This window comes from Gossypium hirsutum, chromosome A13, assembly GCF_007990345.1.
Source record: "Gossypium hirsutum isolate 1008001.06 chromosome A13, Gossypium_hirsutum_v2.1, whole genome shotgun sequence".
NCBI classification, from domain to species: domain Eukaryota; kingdom Viridiplantae; phylum Streptophyta; class Magnoliopsida; order Malvales; family Malvaceae; genus Gossypium; species Gossypium hirsutum.
In genome coordinates, this window is record NC_053436.1 from 47,419,059 (window position 1) to 47,425,732 (window position 6,674).

The 6,674-nt window shown below is 35.1% G+C and overlaps 1 non-coding gene across 1 annotated transcript; it reads right to left on the bottom strand.

The window, feature by feature from the left end:
* Nucleotides 1-4,771: 4,771 nt before the first annotated feature.
* LOC121213051 (small nucleolar RNA R71) lies at nt 4,772-4,877 on the bottom strand. The gene has a single exon (XR_005908422.1). It is a non-coding gene; the product is annotated as a small nucleolar RNA R71 (small nucleolar RNA).
* Between the last annotated feature and the right edge of the window lie 1,797 nt (nt 4,878-6,674).

The following is a 6,674-nucleotide window of genomic DNA, read 5'->3' on the forward strand; positions in this document are numbered from 1 at the left end:
TTGTTATGCCATTTGGATTAACTAACGCCCCTGCTGTTTTCATGGACTTGATGAACCAAATTTTTCGACCATATTTGGATAAATTTGTAGTTGTTTTTATTGATGACATACTAATTTATTCTCGTGGTGAGACCGAGCATGCCGAGCATTTGAGAACTATTTTAAAAACCTTGAGAGACAAATAGTTGTATGCTAAGTTCAGTAAAAGTGAGTTTTGGCCTAGAGAAGTTGGATTTTTGGGCCATATTGTCTCAGGTGATGGTATTCAGGTTTATGCAAGTAAAATTTCAGCAATTGTTGATTGGAAGCCGCCGAGAAATGTGTCCGAAGTCAGAAGTTTTCTGGGCTTAGCCGGTTATTACTGACAATTTGTTAAAGGATTTTTGATGATTACTTCTTCTATGACAAGATTGTTGCAAAAAGACGTCAAGTTTGAATGGTCCAAAAAATGTCAGCAAAGTTTTGAGAAGCTGAAGGCATTATTAACTGAGGCACCAATTTTAGTGCAACCTGAACCGGGAAAGGAATTTGTGATTTATAGTGACGCGTCACTGAATGGACTAGGATGTGTGTTGATGTAAGAAGGCAAGGTGATAGCTTATGCCTCGAGACAATTCAAGCTACATGAGAAGAATTACCCAACGAATGATTTGGAATTAGTCGCTATTGTGTTTGCTTTAGAGATATGGCGACACCATTTGTACGATGATAAATGTCATGTTTTTACTGACCATAAGAGTTTAAAGTATTTGACGACCCAGAGAGACTTGAACTTATAGCAACGAAGATGGCTCGAGTTGCTGAAAGATTTTGAGTTGGTGATTGACTATCACCCAGGTAAAGCGAATGTAGTCGCAGATGCCTTGAGTAGGAAGACTTTGTTTTCTTTGAAAGCATTAGACACGAGATTGAATTTATCCAATGACGGTTCTATTCTAGCTGATTTGAGAGCTAGGCCGATGTTTATTTAGCAGATTTGTGAAGCCGATAAATGTGACAGTGGTTTGCAAGCCAATAGAGCTCATTGTGAATCGGCTAGTGATTTAGACTTCCATGTCAGATCTGATGATTGTTTGATATTTTGAGATAGGATTTGTTTACAGAAAAATGATGAACTTATTCAGAAAATTCTTCATGAAGCACATAATGGTTGTTTATCTGTACATCCAGGTAGTAAGAAAATGGATAATGACTTGAAGAAAATGTATTGGTGGTCGGGCATGAAAAGAGATATCTCCGAGTTTGTTTCGAGATGTCTGATTTGTCAACAAGTGAAAGCTAAACACAAAGTACCTTTGGGTTTACTTCAACTCGTGATAGTACCCCGAGTGGAAATGGGATAGGATTACGATGGATTTTGTAACGGGTTTGCCTATGACTTTGAAAAAGAAAGATGTCGTATGGGTTGTGGTTGATAGATTGATGAAATTGGCTCACTTTATATCGGTATGTATTGATTTTTCACTTGATAAGCTAGCTGAGCTATACATTGCTGAGATTGTGAGATTGCACGGGGTGCCTATTTCTATTATCTCGAACAGGGATCCGAGGTTTACTTCGAGGTTCTGGAAAAAGTTGCAAGAAGCCTTGGGTACGAAATTGAATTTTAGTACTGCATTTCATCCACAGACCGATAGTCAATCTGAAAGGATAATTCAGATACTTGAAGATATACTTCAATGCTGTGTTCTAGAATTCGAGGGTAAAATCTACCATTGGTCGAATTTGCCTACAACAACAACCATCAGTCGAGTATAAAAATGACACCTTATGAGGCATTTTATGGCCGCAGTGCTAAATGCCTTTGTATTAGACCGAGCTTAACGAGAAACAAATTCATGGGGTTGGCTTGGTTAAGGAAACTGAAGAGAAAGTAAAAGTAAATCGAGATTTTTTGAAAGTTGTTTCCAATAGACAGAAAATAGATTGAGTTTCAAGTTGGGGATAATGTATTTTTGAAAGTATCTCCGTGGAAGAAGATTATCAGATTTGGCTGTAAAGGCAAGTTGAGTCCACGTTTTATTGGGCCGTATGAAATTATTGAAAGAATAGGGCTAGTGGCATATCGGTTAGCTTTACTGACAGAGTTAGAAAGGATTCATAATGTGTTCCATGTGTCGATGTTGTGATGGTATCGTTCCAATCCTTCACATGTGATTTCTCTAATAGAGATTGAAATTCGACTGAATATGATGTACGGCGAAGAACCAATTAAGATTTTTTCTTAAGAGGCTAGACAATTGAAGAATAAAAGTATAGCCTGGAAACACGAAAATTTACACACTTTTTTATGCCCTTTTTAACTTAAATTCATGAAGTTTCGATAAAATTCCTGTCGAAAAATAATTAATTTTTATAAAATATCTAAAATGTACTTAAAATATGAACATGTTGAATTTTAATTAATTTTATAATTAATTTTGATGAATTTTGGTTATTTTCGATAGATTTGCACAAAGGGTGAAAATGACTCGACAGACACTGCTAGAAGCACAAAACCGAGAAGCAATTTGAAGTATCAAGGTAAATTAATTTTCATCCTAAGACGATCCAAAATTATGCGTATTAATTCATAATATAATTAATTTTAATTTATATCCAATTTAATTTGGGTTAATAAATTATTATTAATTTGAAGTATCAAGCCCCATGTGCTGACCCAAATTAGCTTATTGGCAGATTATTTAGCTTGCAAAACAGCCCTTGAATACTTGTTCAAATAGCATTCAAACCCCTCAACAAATGGTGGCTTTCTAGATTTGCCCCAAGCTTAATTTAGCAAGTTTGAAATCATCAAACTTGCCACATGTGTGGTAGGCCAAGGGAGGGATCTTTGGTTGATAATTTTAGCTATTTTTAGCAGCCCTCTTCAGCTATAAAATCCCCCTTAGGTTGAACATTTGAAACACACTTCAATTGATTCACATCTTTTCTCTTGTCTCTCCACTTTCTCTCTTCTTTTCCATTCTAAATTCTCTTGCTCTCTTGTCGATTTCTTCCCTTGGAAAAGGGGTGTTCATCAGCCATTTTGGAGCAACATTTGTTCATAGCAGCTTTGATCGATGAGGACAACAGAGAACAAAGAACGGAGCAAGCTAGTCAAGCCACGGAAAAACACCGGATTTGATTCTTGTTCCTTATCTCTTTAATTTTTTTGTTGTTATGATGAACATATCTATGAATATTTATGTTTTTGGAATGATTAATTTAATCAATTTAGCTTGAATTTAATTCGTGTTAGGTTGATTGCATTTCATTTTCTTAAATTGTTAAAATTGTGTTTATGTTGTTATAGGCCTCAGTAGATGCTTGATTAAGTAAAATCATGACTAAGGTATTCTTGCATTACAATTGTTAGGTAACTAATGAATTAATTATTTAAATAGATTGAAATTGTAATTAATAGACACAGTACTTAATTAGTGCATGTTTAATCATCCAAGGTAGCTGAGGGTTAAATTAGCAATGGTATCTGACGATACAATTGCCTTGCAAAACATGCAAGATTATTGTGATTAAATTTTTTTAAGGTAAAGATACTTTGTTACCTCACATAATCTTTTATGTGCTTATTAAATTGAGTTAATTGTTTGAATTAACATAGGGATTTCTTTAAGAGATTATTTCAATTTAATAAGTATGTATGTGCTATAACATATTTGCCTATTAAGATTTGTTTAATCAATTGAATTGACATAGAGATATGCCAAAGAGATGAATGGATTTTGGTAGGTGAGTATGTTCACAGGTTAGCAAATTACCAAGTTGCCGTGAATTTATTCATAACAATATAAACATGAGTTTAATAATTCTAAGTTAAGAAATGTAATTAATCTAACAAAATTTTCTCATCTTGATTAAAATCGTATTTTGAAATCATGCATTTGAGATTTATTCATTTAGTTAATTGTTTAAAATCTTAGTTTTTAATCACCCTCTTCAAACAAAACATTTTTCTTCACCAAAGTGTTTTAAACATCATTCATAAATAATTCTTTTCATAGTCCCTGTGGGTACGATAACTCGATATTTACTTGTCACTTTATTACTTCTTGCGATTGTGTACACTTGTACATTTCTGTCATTCCAAGTTTTGGCACTGTGGATGAGGACTATTTTAAAAGACATTATTTGTGAAATTGTAAATTTTTCATTTTGGTCTATTTTTTTCTGTTGAATTTTAATTCCATTTTTTGTATGTTTGTTTTAGGTGTTTATGAGTATTTATCAAATCATTGACTTACTCCCCGTAAACCCTGAAATTGAAAGGACTTTCTAAGAAAGGAGAAGACAAGCGAACCAAAGAAGGACCCAAGATATGAATTTCGAAATTCCAAACCAGAATCCAGAAGGAACATTCGCTTATAATACTCACAATCCGATCATTGTTGTCAATGTTAGAGACTGTGCCATTCAACAATATGCCATTCCTCTATTCAATGAGCTCAATTCGAGTATTAGGAGACCTGAAATTGAGGCGCAACAATTTGACCTGAGTTTGTCATGTTCCAAATGTTGCAAAATATAGGTCAATTTAGTGGGATTCCTACTGAAGATTCACATCTTCATCTTCAGCTATACATGGAACTGAGTGACTCATTTAGACTAGTCAGGGTGACTAAGGATGCCTTGAGACTGAGATTATTTCCATACTCCTTAAGAGATAGAGCACGAACGTGGTTGAGCTCCCTACTGTTCGGTTCCATAACTACATGGCGAGAGTTGGTTGAACGCTTCTTAATGAAATATTTCCCTCCATCTTTAACCGCCAAGATTCGAAATGAAATCACTTCATTTCAACAACTTGATGCAGAATCTTTATATGAGGCATGGGAGCGGTTCAAGGAGTTACTACAAAAGTGCCCTCATCACGACATTCCTTGATGTGTTCAAATCGAGACCTTCTATATTGGTCTCAATATTCATACTAGAACGATGGTAGATGCTTCAAAAAATGGAGCCCTTCTTTCTAAGTCTTATAACAATGCATACGAGATTATTGAAAGAATTTCCAGCAATAACTATCAGTGGCCGACCAACCGAGCAGCCTTCGAAAGACGAGCAACAGGAGTACATAAAATGGACACACTTGCTTCTTTGGCAGGCCAGGTATCCTCTATGTCTTCTATGCTTAAGAACATAACTATTAATGGTTTCAATGGTAATTTGACAGGTCAGTAATTGAACCAGTTCAAGAATATTTCTTGTGAATACTATGGAGATGGCCATTTATTTAAAAATTTCCCATCGAATCAAGAGTCAAATTATTACATGGGAAATCAGAATTGGAATGGCCCGCAATCAAATTTTTACAACTCTTCATGGAAAAATCATCCAATTTCTACATGGAGTAATCAATGGGCGGACCATAACGACTCTGTTATGCCATTTCGACCAAATTATCCATCAGAATATTCTCAACAAGTGCAACAACCCCCACCAACTAAATCTTCAAGTGATCTTGAGAATCTACTGAAGGCATACATAGTGAAGAATGATACCACTTTAAGAAATTTGGAGAATCATATAGGTCAGGTAACCGATGAACTTCGAAATAAACCCCAAGGTATTTGGCCAAGCAACACAGAAAATCCAAAAAATTTTGGCAAAGAACATTGCAAAACAGTCTCTTTGCCAAGTGGAAAGACATTGGAGCCCAATGTGGTTGAGGTTCAAGATGAGCCTGTTCTAACTCAAGAGAAAGATGAAGTTCAACGAAGTGTTGAAACTCCTGTATCACAGATGTTAGATTCATTGATCCTTGATGAGGTAAACTCTAAACCAGTTAGTTCTGATTTTCTAACACCCTTGTCAGATGTAGAAAAATTTTAACAGAAAAGTTGTTCGGTTAAAGCAAAGATTCTACCATTGCCATATCCTCAACGATTCCAGAAGCAACAACGAGATACAGTTGAAAGAAATTTTTGATAACAAGGGGACTTTTAATGACTTCGATGTTGCTAAATCTCGAGATGTAGTTGAAGACTGTTCTACTATTTCCAAGATGGAATTGCTGGCTTCTACAGAGTTGGAGCTCAATTCTATAGATGATCCGTTAAAATGTATTTTGCTAGTGGATTCGTCAAGTGATGATGAAGATGTGAAATGTTTGGCTTTGTTTGAAGCTAAAACGAAGGGATTCAGTCAGTAAGTTCCACTGGAATCATTGGAGTTATTATCTCGGGAGTACACACAACCAAAATTGTTGATTGAAGAGCCAGCTAAATTAGAACTGAAGATTTTTGTCTCCTCATTTGAAATATGACTATTTCGGTCTGTCTTCGACTTTTCCTGTCATTATTTCAGTTGAGTTCACCAAAGATTAAGAAGAAGAGGCACTTGTGATTTTGGAAAGGCACAAGAAAGGTACTGGATGGATTATTTCACATATTTGAGTCACGGGTTGGAGGATTTGTAGGAATTATAGGAAGTTAAATAAGGCCATCAGGAAAGGTCATAACGAGTTTTCTTTCCTTAATAAGATGTTGGAAAGATTTGATGGGAAAGAATATGATTACTTCATAGATGATTATGGTTGGCATGACAATTGACCATTTGACACCACCATAGTCAATGACGATCCTAAATAAAATGGAGGGAGTTCTCTTCACTTTGTCTATCATTATTTTGATATTTTTAGTTTTTTTCCTCATTTGAATAAAATGGTAGACTTA